Source organism: Heterocephalus glaber, unplaced genomic scaffold, assembly GCF_053883595.1.
Source record: "Heterocephalus glaber isolate CG9 unplaced genomic scaffold, H.glaber_assembly_v1.0 deba00001504, whole genome shotgun sequence".
NCBI lineage: Eukaryota > Metazoa > Chordata > Mammalia > Rodentia > Bathyergidae > Heterocephalus > Heterocephalus glaber.
In genome coordinates, this window is record NW_028258324.1 from 24206524 (window position 1) to 24217289 (window position 10766).

General features: G+C 34.7%; 1 long non-coding RNA gene across 2 annotated transcripts in view; it reads left to right on the forward strand.

The window, feature by feature from the left end:
• The window catches only part of LOC110347720 (uncharacterized), a 179749-nt gene extending 173410 nt beyond the window's left edge, over nt 1-6339 (forward strand). The window contains exons 3-4 of one of the 2 annotated variants that reach the window (XR_015440856.1): nt 1653-1858; nt 2046-6339. This is a non-coding gene — a long non-coding RNA (uncharacterized LOC110347720). Of the gene's footprint in view, nt 1-1652 lie in introns of both variants that reach the window. The other variant, XR_015440855.1, reaches the window with a different exon arrangement.
• The last annotated feature ends 4427 nt before the right edge of the window (nt 6340-10766 follow it).

Genomic DNA, 10766 nt, shown 5'->3' on the forward strand with positions numbered 1-10766 from the left:
AAAAGATAACATGACTTTAAAAGTTATTAGCATTTTGTGAATCACAGTGTCTTTCTTTTCTTTTTTCTAAGGGACAAGCATAGAGTTGTTTGGACATCCTGAAAAGCTTTTTTTATGTTGCTGCATTTAAATGTATTGCTAATACCTCAAGATAATTTTTAATATGCAAAGTCTGCTTCAGAATTTTGTGCCTCTGTAGTTGGGAGCTTGGCACTACTTTGCTCTATTATAGATGAGATGATTTCTTATGATATTTTTTGTTCGGTTTTCTTGGATATTTCATGATACTGTATTTAGAATTATGTTTCCAACTATAAATCTAATCACTGAACTCCCTTGCCTAAAGTCTTTTAGTAACTTTTCTTTGCCTATAGAGTAAAACAGAAATGCTATAGCAAGTATACAATGTCCTTTGTTTTCCATCCTCTAGCTAGCTCTCCAGTTTGGTTTTAATCCCCTCCATATTTCTTCCTCTGTCCTCAAGTATACCAAACTGTTATTCTTAAAATGGACTATGATACCTATACACCGTATGGATATCTGTTTCCCTTTTCTGTCTGACTTCCAGGCAAAGTTCATCTTTTACAACTTGCATCAACTCTCACTTCCTTTTTGGAGCTCTCAGTCCCAGTAAAGTAAAGCTTCTATACTTTTAGTCAGTTGGGGCCTCCTGAAACATTGCCTTGGCTTCTATATTAGTACTTTTCATTGTATTATAAGTTATTTACATGTTCAGTACTACTTCTCCAATGGGCCTTTGCACCACAGAAAAAGCAAAATGTATTTTATAAAATAAAAATTACATGAATTATATATAATAGGTTGTAAGGCTATGTTAAAATTGCCTGTGAAATCATTGATTAGGTATTAGACAAAAGCACTGCTATTTATATATTTATTTATTTTCTACCCAAATGCTCAGAAAGCAAGTCAGGCCAGACCACTACATAAAAACATGGTAAGGAAGGTTTCACTTTTAAGCTCGTCTGTGCAGAGACTATAAACATCACTAGAAAATTGAAGCTCACTCTCTGACATCAGGAAGCCTATCATCTACATTGTGGTACAGGACATTAAAAAAAAAAAAACAAGTCTGAATAACAAATGACATGAAATTGCCTTGGAAAGACTGGGACTCTGATGCTACTGGATTTACCACTAAGGGTACTAAGTGTAGAAAAGGGCACAATGGAAGAGCTGGTTACAACCTAGGTCTCTGATAGGTCATAACCATGAATACATGAAATGTCACTTTATTTGAGGCCTTTTAATTGAGGGCATTTGTGTAGAGACCCAGGAAAGAGCTTCAGTGGTCTTTCTATTAAATTTGATATACTGTGAACACAACTTCCTCTTTGAAATCTTCTTGGTGCAATTCTGCAGCATTGAGCATGTGATAAAAATCCTGTTTAATCCTCTAGATTCAGCTCAAATGCCTCTAAAAATACCCCATGGAAATTTTTCCTGTTTTTGTTTTCTCTGTGTCTCTAATGGTGTCATATCATTTAGGATCAGGTTCAAGTTTATATGACAGATTATCTCCCACTCATACTAGCAGTCTGTGCAACATAGTTGTCAATTTCTGAAATGACTCCACAATCATACATGACTCAGGCTCCTTTTATTATTTTTTTTCCTGGTTTCCATTTTAGGTTATCTCACCATTGAAGCTGGTTGCTAGAGTTCTATCCACCCTGTTCAAGTTTCAGGCAGCAATAAATTAGGACAAAAGAGATATGCTTGTAAACTAACTTTCCAAGGAATCCAACTGAACAACTGTGACTTTTGTTTCATCTCTCAGAGTATCACGTGACCTTATCAGCTGCAAGTTAACTTCCTAACAAAGTCATCCTTAACTGTAAGTACATCTGAGAACATTGCAGTGCAGATTAAAATGTGGGTCTGTTATGAAGAATATGGAAAACATGGGTATTGTGTGGGTAGCTGTCATTTTCCAACACAAGCACATTCTTTGCATGTTTCATGGGAAATTTATCATCTTCTTTTCACAGACAGTTATTTGTGACAATTTCTTCTTTCTCCAGACAAGATGCTAATTCCTTGACGGGAGGAGAGTAGCCTATGATGACTGAAGTGCATTAGTTAAGTATGTGAGGATGAAGAACTGGATGGCATGCTATGGGAATTTGGGAGACAAGAAAGACAATGAAGATTAGTGCCAGGTTATAAAAGTAAAGAATAAATAAAAATAACATTATAGAAAGGCACATTCAATTTATTTCAATTTCTAAGGAAAACAATTTATTTAGAAATTACCTCAATTTAGTTTAAAATTTGTATATAACTCAGTGACAACTAGTACTGGCTGCCATTTTTTTCTAAGAGGAATAAGTGGTTATAATATCAAACTTTTAAAAGTTAATATGGGAAATAGGGAAGATTAGCTGCTGCAGAGAAATGGCTCTCCTACATGAGACACAGCTTTCAAAGAGATAAAATGGAAAATAATGCATTTGAAATTTTATTCAAAGTTTCTGATCTTCAACAAAGATCTACTTCAATTGTTACTTGCTCTTTAAAACTGTCTCTTTTTTTGGCATGTTAATTTAAAAAAGTGTCCTCACATTATAACATTTTTCAAAAACTTTTGGTCAATAATTTATTCATGCTGGGTGTGGTGGCTCATGCCTGTAATCCTAGCATTTGGGAGGATTGCTGTGAGTTTGAGGCAAACTTGGGATACATAGTGAGTTCAAGGCCAGCCTGAACTGAGCTACATAGCCCAACCCTGACTACAATCCTTCCCCCACAAAAAATCAGCATGGACAAAGTAATATAATATTTAAAAACTTTTTAAACATTTGTTGCTGTAGTTTTTGTTTTGTTTTGTTTTTTGGTACCTGGGATTGAACTCGGGACCTTGAGTTTGCAAGGCAGGCACCAGACCACTGAGCTAAATCCCTGGACACTATAATATTTTAAATTTATAGTCTTCAGATTTTAAAAATTGTAGACCTTATAGATAAAACTTTCAGTATTCTCTCAATATTTATGTATTTCTAAATTTATGATAAAAATTTATTGTGTATATTACACTACACAAACAGAAAGATTTGACAAAAGATAATATAAAATATTTATCCCTGAAATTTCACATCTTACCCTGCAACTTATTACCTTGAACACTTAAAAAAAATTAGTTTATTAGTACGTTTTAGGTATACAATGTCATGACATTCATCATTGGAAATGTGTACCTTTACATAATATATCTTGACTCTTATTTTTTCCCCCTTCCCCTGCCCTCCCTTCAACCCCTCCACCCTTCCCTATTTACAAAGACTTTGTTTCCATTTTCTCATATTAATTCATTTCCTTCTTTCCTTTCCCCAATCCCTCTCACTTCCCCTTCACCTTTTCCCCTTTTCTTCCTATTTCACATTATCTGTTATACATTTTGATCCTTATTTACACTTTCAGTTTCTCACACCAGGGAAACTATTTGGTATTTACACATATGTGTCCTATTTATTTCACTTGAGTATCATCTCAGTGTGCATCCATTTAGCTATAAATGTCTCTAATTTCTCATTCTTTAAGACTGAGTAGTACTCCAGTATATAAAAAAAACCACATTTGCTTTATCCAGTCTCCAGTTGATGGGCAGTTGGGTTGTTTCCACGTTTTAGCTATTACAAATTGTGCTACTATGAACATGGGTGCACATATATCACTGTGGTATGATTCTTTTAATTCTTTGGGGAAGATACCCTGCAGGGGAATAGCTGGGTCAAATGGGACTTCTAGTCCTAGTTCTTTGAGGTATCTCAGTACTGATTTCCACAGTGATTGCAACACCATCAGCAATGGAGCAGCATTCCTCTTTCTCCACAGCCCTACCAGCATTTGTTATTGGTTGATTTTATAAGAGCAGCCATTCTTTCTGGGGTGAGATGGAATCTCAGTATTGTTTTCATTTGCATCTCTTGAATGACCAAGGGTATTGAACATTTTTTCATATGTTTCTTTGCTATTTCTACTTCTTTGTCTGAGAAATGCCTGTTCATTTCAGTTGCCCCTTTTTGGACTGGGTCTTTAAATTTGAGAGGTCTGATTTTTTTTTCAGTTCTTTATAGATTCGAGATAGTAGACCTTTGTCTGAAGGACAGTTGGTGAAAATTTTTTCCCACATTGTGGGTTGTCTCTTCACACTGTTGGTGGTTTCTCTTGGTGTGCAGAAGCTTTTTAATAAGAAGAGATCCCACTTGTTGATTGTTTGTGTTAGTTCACGGGCAACTGAGGTTTTGTTCATGAAATCATTTCCTACACCAATGTCTTTAAGAGTTCTACCTAACCTTTCTTCCAGCCAGTTTAGTGTTTCTGTTTTAATATTTTGATTTTTACTGCATTTCGATTTTAGTTTAGTGCATGGTGAGAGATGTAGGTCTAGTTTTAGTCTTTGGCAAATTGAAACCCAATTTTTCCAGCACCATTTATTAAAGAAGCTATCTTTCCTCCAGTGAGAGTGTTTGGCTACTTTGTCAAATTAAGGTGGCTGCGTGTGTCTGGACTTGTTTCTGCATCTTCTAATCTGTTCCACTGGTCTTCAGGTCTGTTTCTTTGCCAGTACCATGCTGCTTTTTTAATCAGAGTAGCTCTGTAGTATAGTTTGAAGCTGGGGATTGTAATGCTCCCTCCTTGTCTTTGTTGCCTAGAATTGCTTTTGCTATTCTGGCTCTCTTCTTGTTCCAAATGAATTTTTGGATTGTTTTCTCCAGGTCTGTGAAGTATGCTTCTGGGATTTCAATTGGAATTGCATTGAATCTATATAGCAGTTTTGGAAGTATGGCCATTTTCACTATATTGATCCTTCCTACCCGGAGCAGGGGTTGTCTTTCCATTTTCTGATGTCCTCTTCAATCTCTTATTTCAGAATGCTATAGTTTTCAAGGTAGAGGTCTTCGATTTCTTTCATTAGGTTGATTCCTAGGTATTTCAATTTTTTGGATGCTATTTTGAAAGGAATTGATTGCCTCATTTCTCTCAGTGTGTGTGTTTTTTGTGAAGAGAAAAGCTATTGATTTTTGTGTGTTGACCATGTGTCCAGCTACTTTACTGAATTTGGTTATTAAGTCTAGAAGACTTTTGGTGGAGTTTTTGGGGTCTTCTGTATAGAGTATCATGTCACTTGTAAATAATGACAATTTGACCTCTTCATTTCTTATCTTTATTTCTCTTAGTACTTTCTCTTGTCTAATTGCTGTGGCTAATGTTTCCAGAACCGTATTGAACAGGAGTGGTGATAGTGGAAATCCTTGTTTTGTTTCTAATTTTAGTGTGAAGGATTTCAGTTTTTGACCATTTAGTATTATATTGGCTGTTGGTTTTTCACAGATGGTTTTTATCATGAGTGTGCGTTGGATTTTGTCAAATGGTTTTCCTGCATCTATTGAGATGATCATATGGTTTTTGTCCTTGACTTTATTAATTTAGTGTATTACATTTATTGATTTGCATATGTTGAGCCTTTCCTGCATCCCTGAGATGAATCCCACTTGGTCAGGGTTTATGATCTTCTTATCTTCTGCATTCTGTCTGTCAGTATCTTATTGAGGATTTTTGCATCTATGTTTATTAGTGAGATTGGCCTATAGTTCTCTTTTTCAGTTGGGTCTTTCTCTGCTTTAGGGATCAAGGTGATGCTTGCCTCCAGGAATGAATTTGGGAGTATTGCTTCCCTTTTATTTTCATTGAAGAGTTTAAACAGTAGTGGCAGTGGTTCCTCTCTAAATGTCTTGTAGAATTCAGCAGTGAAGCCATTAGGGCTCAAGCTTTTCTTAGTTGGTAAGTTTTTAATTATGTTTTCAATTTCATTGATTGATATTGGGCTGTTTAGAAGTTTTAGGTCTTCTTCATACAACTTTGGTAATTCACACTTATCTAGGAATCTGTCCATTTCTCCTATGTTTTCCACCTTATTGGCATATATGTTCTCAAAGTAGGTATTTATCCTCTGGATTTCTGCTGGGCCAGTTGTAATTTCACCCTTTTCATTCCTAATTGCATGCATTTGGGCCTTTTCATTCCTTTTTTTGACAAGGTTGGCTAAAGGTTTGTCAATTTTGTTTATTCTTTTTAAGAACCAACTCTTTCTTGCAACTTTTATATTTTGACATATCAGAGAACAAGCTTTATTAATCTCCCAGATCCACCTCCCCTGGCCCTTGACTTCTATGCATTTCTCCACAAAGTTTGCGAGGACTGCTGAGAAGATGCAGTGACTTTTAAACTTTTTATGGTTTTAAAATAACTCTGGACTCCAAAACCTCTGGCCTATATAGTTCTTTGCTATTTATATTTGCTATATTAGAAATTAACACCAATAAATTTGAAATATATTTAAATATTAATTCAGTTAAAATAACATTTAAAAATTCTTTTATGTTGAAATAAATAGTATCTGTAAGAAGCTAGCTGTATCTCTGAAATAAAAATATTATTGAGAGTATGGCATTGCAATGTCTTTAAATTGCATCAAAACTGAAGGACTAGTTTTGCCTACATGCTTCTGCCGTTTAGTCTTTTGGGATATTTTATATATTGAAGTATAGGAAGAGAGTTTGTTCTCACATGAATATGTCCTTGGGAAAGGGAAGATTTCATGGACCTCTGAAAGGATGTTAAAAAGCCATAGAGGTCCTTACTTTAAGAACTGTTACCATAACCTAATATTATTTGGCTACAAAGCTACAATAATGCTTAGCTACAATGTGTTATAAACCAATAATGGAAACCAATTAAGATTTTGTAATGATAAAGGGAAACATCATTTTTCTAGGTGAATGCATGACTATTTGGAAGAGTAAATTTTAAGCATTTGTAAAATATTGTTTGTCTTACCTCCACCTGTTTACTTCTGGTTAAATTGAGGACCCAGAAGGCTTATCCAGTTTTGAGAAAGAAGAGAATTCTTCCTAGTAGTATCCTTGTTAAACTTTTCCTGCAGCCTTAATTTCAGAAAATAAAATGCCTTTACTTAAAAAAAGCCGTTTCATGTTGTTAGTTAAGTAAGATAGTGAACATGAAAAGTACTTAATTTTTCCTTTCCTCCTATTTTTCCTTTATTTCCATACATTTTTAATAAAAGAGAAAAAATATTTTGAGGAAAAATATTCTTTTATTAAAAACATATGTAAATATGAGCACACACTCACATTCCAAAATGTTGTAGGAAAAATAAATTTCCTGTTTTACTCACTCATTAGTCTGTTGAGAAAGATATGCATGCTTGGGCCTGTTTTCACACTTAATTATGATTCAACACAGCTTATGCCATTGAAGGAGGTTCAGTGTGGTATAAACAGAGCCTGGCACAAGACACAGAGTGTCATGAATCCTTTGGCATACTCTCCTGGGCTCTTCTGTGCTGACTGTAACTTGCTAATTCTAAGGGTGGACTCACCACTGATTTGAAGGGGTGTGTCCTTTGCTCAGATATGTCAAGGATGAGAGAGTATAAGGTCCTTCTTCTCCTTCCTTTTAGTGTTTTTTATCTTTGTTTAGGAAATCATTTCAAGGACCCAACTAATCTAGTAGTTTCCTATTGCTGCTATTAAAAAAAAAAACCCACAAACTTAAATAGTTTAAACAATGCAGCTTTGCTTGTTTAATTACATTGATTCCACCAAAATAATCCAGGACAATCTTCCCATCTCAATGTCAGTAGCCTTAATCATATCTGCAGAGTCTCATTTGCCAAGTAATACAACACCTTCCCATATTCTGGGGATGAGGTTGTGGACATCACTGGGGGCCATTTTTGTGGCTACGATGCCCAATGTAAGTAAGGCTCACTGGCTTTATTTTGTTAACCTTCATTTTGAAATTGCCAAAGCAAAAAGTAGGAGGCCTAAAAGGGGAAGAAACATGTGAAATAATAATATCAACTAAAGTCTAGAAAACACATTTAAAAGTCTATTTTTCCCACATATATTTAGGTTAAAACAATAGAATTCTGTATTTTGTTTATTTTACAATCAATTTTAGTATAAGAAGGGCAAATATCTGCACTTCACAGTCAGCTCATGTATCATTTGATCCACTGGTTGCCATGGAGATTGCTCATTTTTAGTAAATAGTAGATAGCATATAGATGTGCATAAGATGATGTGCTGGGAATGGCCATGTGTTCTGATGTCTATCTCTTATTCTTTAAAAAGTCTTGATTTTCACTTTTTAAAACCAGAATTCTTACTTCATCCTTTTTTGCTTTATTGAAATTTTCAGATATTAGAAAGACATATATTTTATTTACAGATTTAAATGACTCTAAGAAAAGAGAAATTTTATTTTTTGCTTTTGATCAAATTGTTGAAATCAATATAAAGCTGAATAATCTTAGGAAAATTTTAGGTAGGTTATGTTAAGTGAGCTACATTATCTAGGAATTATATTTAACCTGTAAATATGTATTTGAAATGTTATATTTCTAATATATATGCAAGTATTATATGTAGTTCAGTGTAAACAATTCAACATTAATTTCCTTGATGTATCACATAGAACTCATGTATAAATTGTAAGATAATAGTTATTTTATAAGCACATTATAGTTATTCACAGTAGGTATGGAAATCGCCTGGATATTACCATATACCTTGAGTAGGAGCAGATATAGGTTATCTAGATCTTCTAAGCAGTGTTTTGTTTATTAGATGAAATGAAAGTTAAATTGGCTTAAATAAAAATATCACTCATCTTTGAAAAGAGAAAGTAAGAAGTTGGATCTTGGAGACAGCTTGACTGTAGGACTTGAATGTTGCAGGTCTCTATTTTTGTGTCTGTTATAACTACTTTATATGTCTGTTTGGATCTCTCATTCTGCAAACTGCCTTCCTCTATGGTCAGATGCAGTTACATATCATTACTAAGTCTTACTATCTCTAGCAGCCACCCATCCCAAAGGAGGAGTCCTCTTTTCTTTGGTATTCAGGAGAAGGAATCTGATTGGTTTTGCATGTACCAGGTTAACCAAGGACATATATAGACAGAACAAGTTTGAGGCAAAGCTATTGAGAAAAGCAGGTCTAATTAGTAATTATTTTGAACATGTGGCTTTTGGAGATCACTCAATGGGTGACATTCAGTAAAAGGGTGGAAGATAGATGCATAGATAGATGGTTCCAAGGAGCTGTAACTGTGAAAGTGTTGATGATTGAACACCTGGGAGAAGAGTCTTAGTTACTTTTCTTGTTGCTGAGATGAAATATCCAACACCCAAAGTTAAAGAAGGAAAAGTTTATTCAGCTCACAGTTTGTCGAGGTTTCAGTTCATAATTGGCTGGAGACCAATAGCCAATGGAGTTCTTCCTAGAAGAAACGTCCCGAGCCTGGCCTTTACTGGCAGACTCTTTATCAGCATTCTTGTCTTCTGAGCTCTGAGCAGAATCTCCCATCAAGTACAGCCTAAGGCCTTCCAGCTTTACTTTTTTCAGCTGGCATCTCCAAACCTTTCCAAACTCTTCCCATAAGCCAGTCCTAAAGGTTCCTGACCCATATGGTCAGGTAGATTCACAGCTACAACCCAAGTCTGGGTACCAAATTCCATATTAGTTACTTTTCTTGTTGCTGAGACAAAATATTTGACACCCAAAGTTAGAGAAGGAAAAGTTTATTCAGCTCATAGTTTATAGAGATTTCAGTCCAGACTTGACTGGCTCCAAGTCAGAGTAGCATGATGGAAAGGCAGGTAGCACTCACACCTTTAATTCTAGTGCCCTGAGCCTGGCATTGAACCATGAATCAATCTCAGCATCACACACTCTAGATCCAGCCACCTTTGAAAAAGCTCCACCTATGACTGCATGAAGCTTTGGGGGGACATCTACACACAAGCCATAATAAGAAGGATCCCTCAGAGAATGCAAGATACTTACAGTGCGTGAAACCTAATTTCTGGATTTCCTGGAAGGCAGATGAATAAAAAAGATTGGGAAAGGAATGCTCTTCCCATGGAGGTCTGCATAAATGTGAAGTATAATGTACGGTAAAAAGTATAAGAAATATGAATGAATAAATAAAATATGATCCAGGATTGCAGCCACCACTCAAGTACAAAACAGAACTTCTGAGCATCCTGTAGTTCCTTATTTGTTGTTTCTTTATTATTTTTCATATGAAAAGTAACCATGATTTTGACTTATAATCACCACTCTGAGCCTTTAAAAAAATCATTCAAGATTGATATATGAAATAATATATTCTAACTTTTCTCATGTTTTCAAACTGTATATAAATGGAATAGGTATTTTTTGTTTTATATATGTTATCAAGCTTTGTGCTTGTGAAATTCATCTTTGTCATTTTAAGTAAATTTCTCTCTTCCTTTTCATTATCCTACAGTGTCTAATTACATGAAAATACCAAAGTTTATTCATACTTGTCTTGATGGATTTGAGTTACTTCATCTTACATATCTAACTGTATACTGGCTGTGTTACCAGACACACAGAAAGTGACTCTTAACATTTGACTACACAATGACAAATAGTTTTCTAAAGTGTTTGTGTTAATTACACTCACATCAGACATATAGGATATCTTACTTTGCTCCACATACTTGTTAACAGTTGATATTTTTGTGTTTTGAATTATTTTCTATCTTATGGGATAGAATTTTAATTATTATTTTCTTGATTTGCAGTTGAATTGAGAAGCTTTTCTTTTGTTTGTGAGCTATTGTGTGCTGAATTTTATGAAATACACATTGAGATCATTTACTCATCTTTCTAACCAGTTTTCTGTAA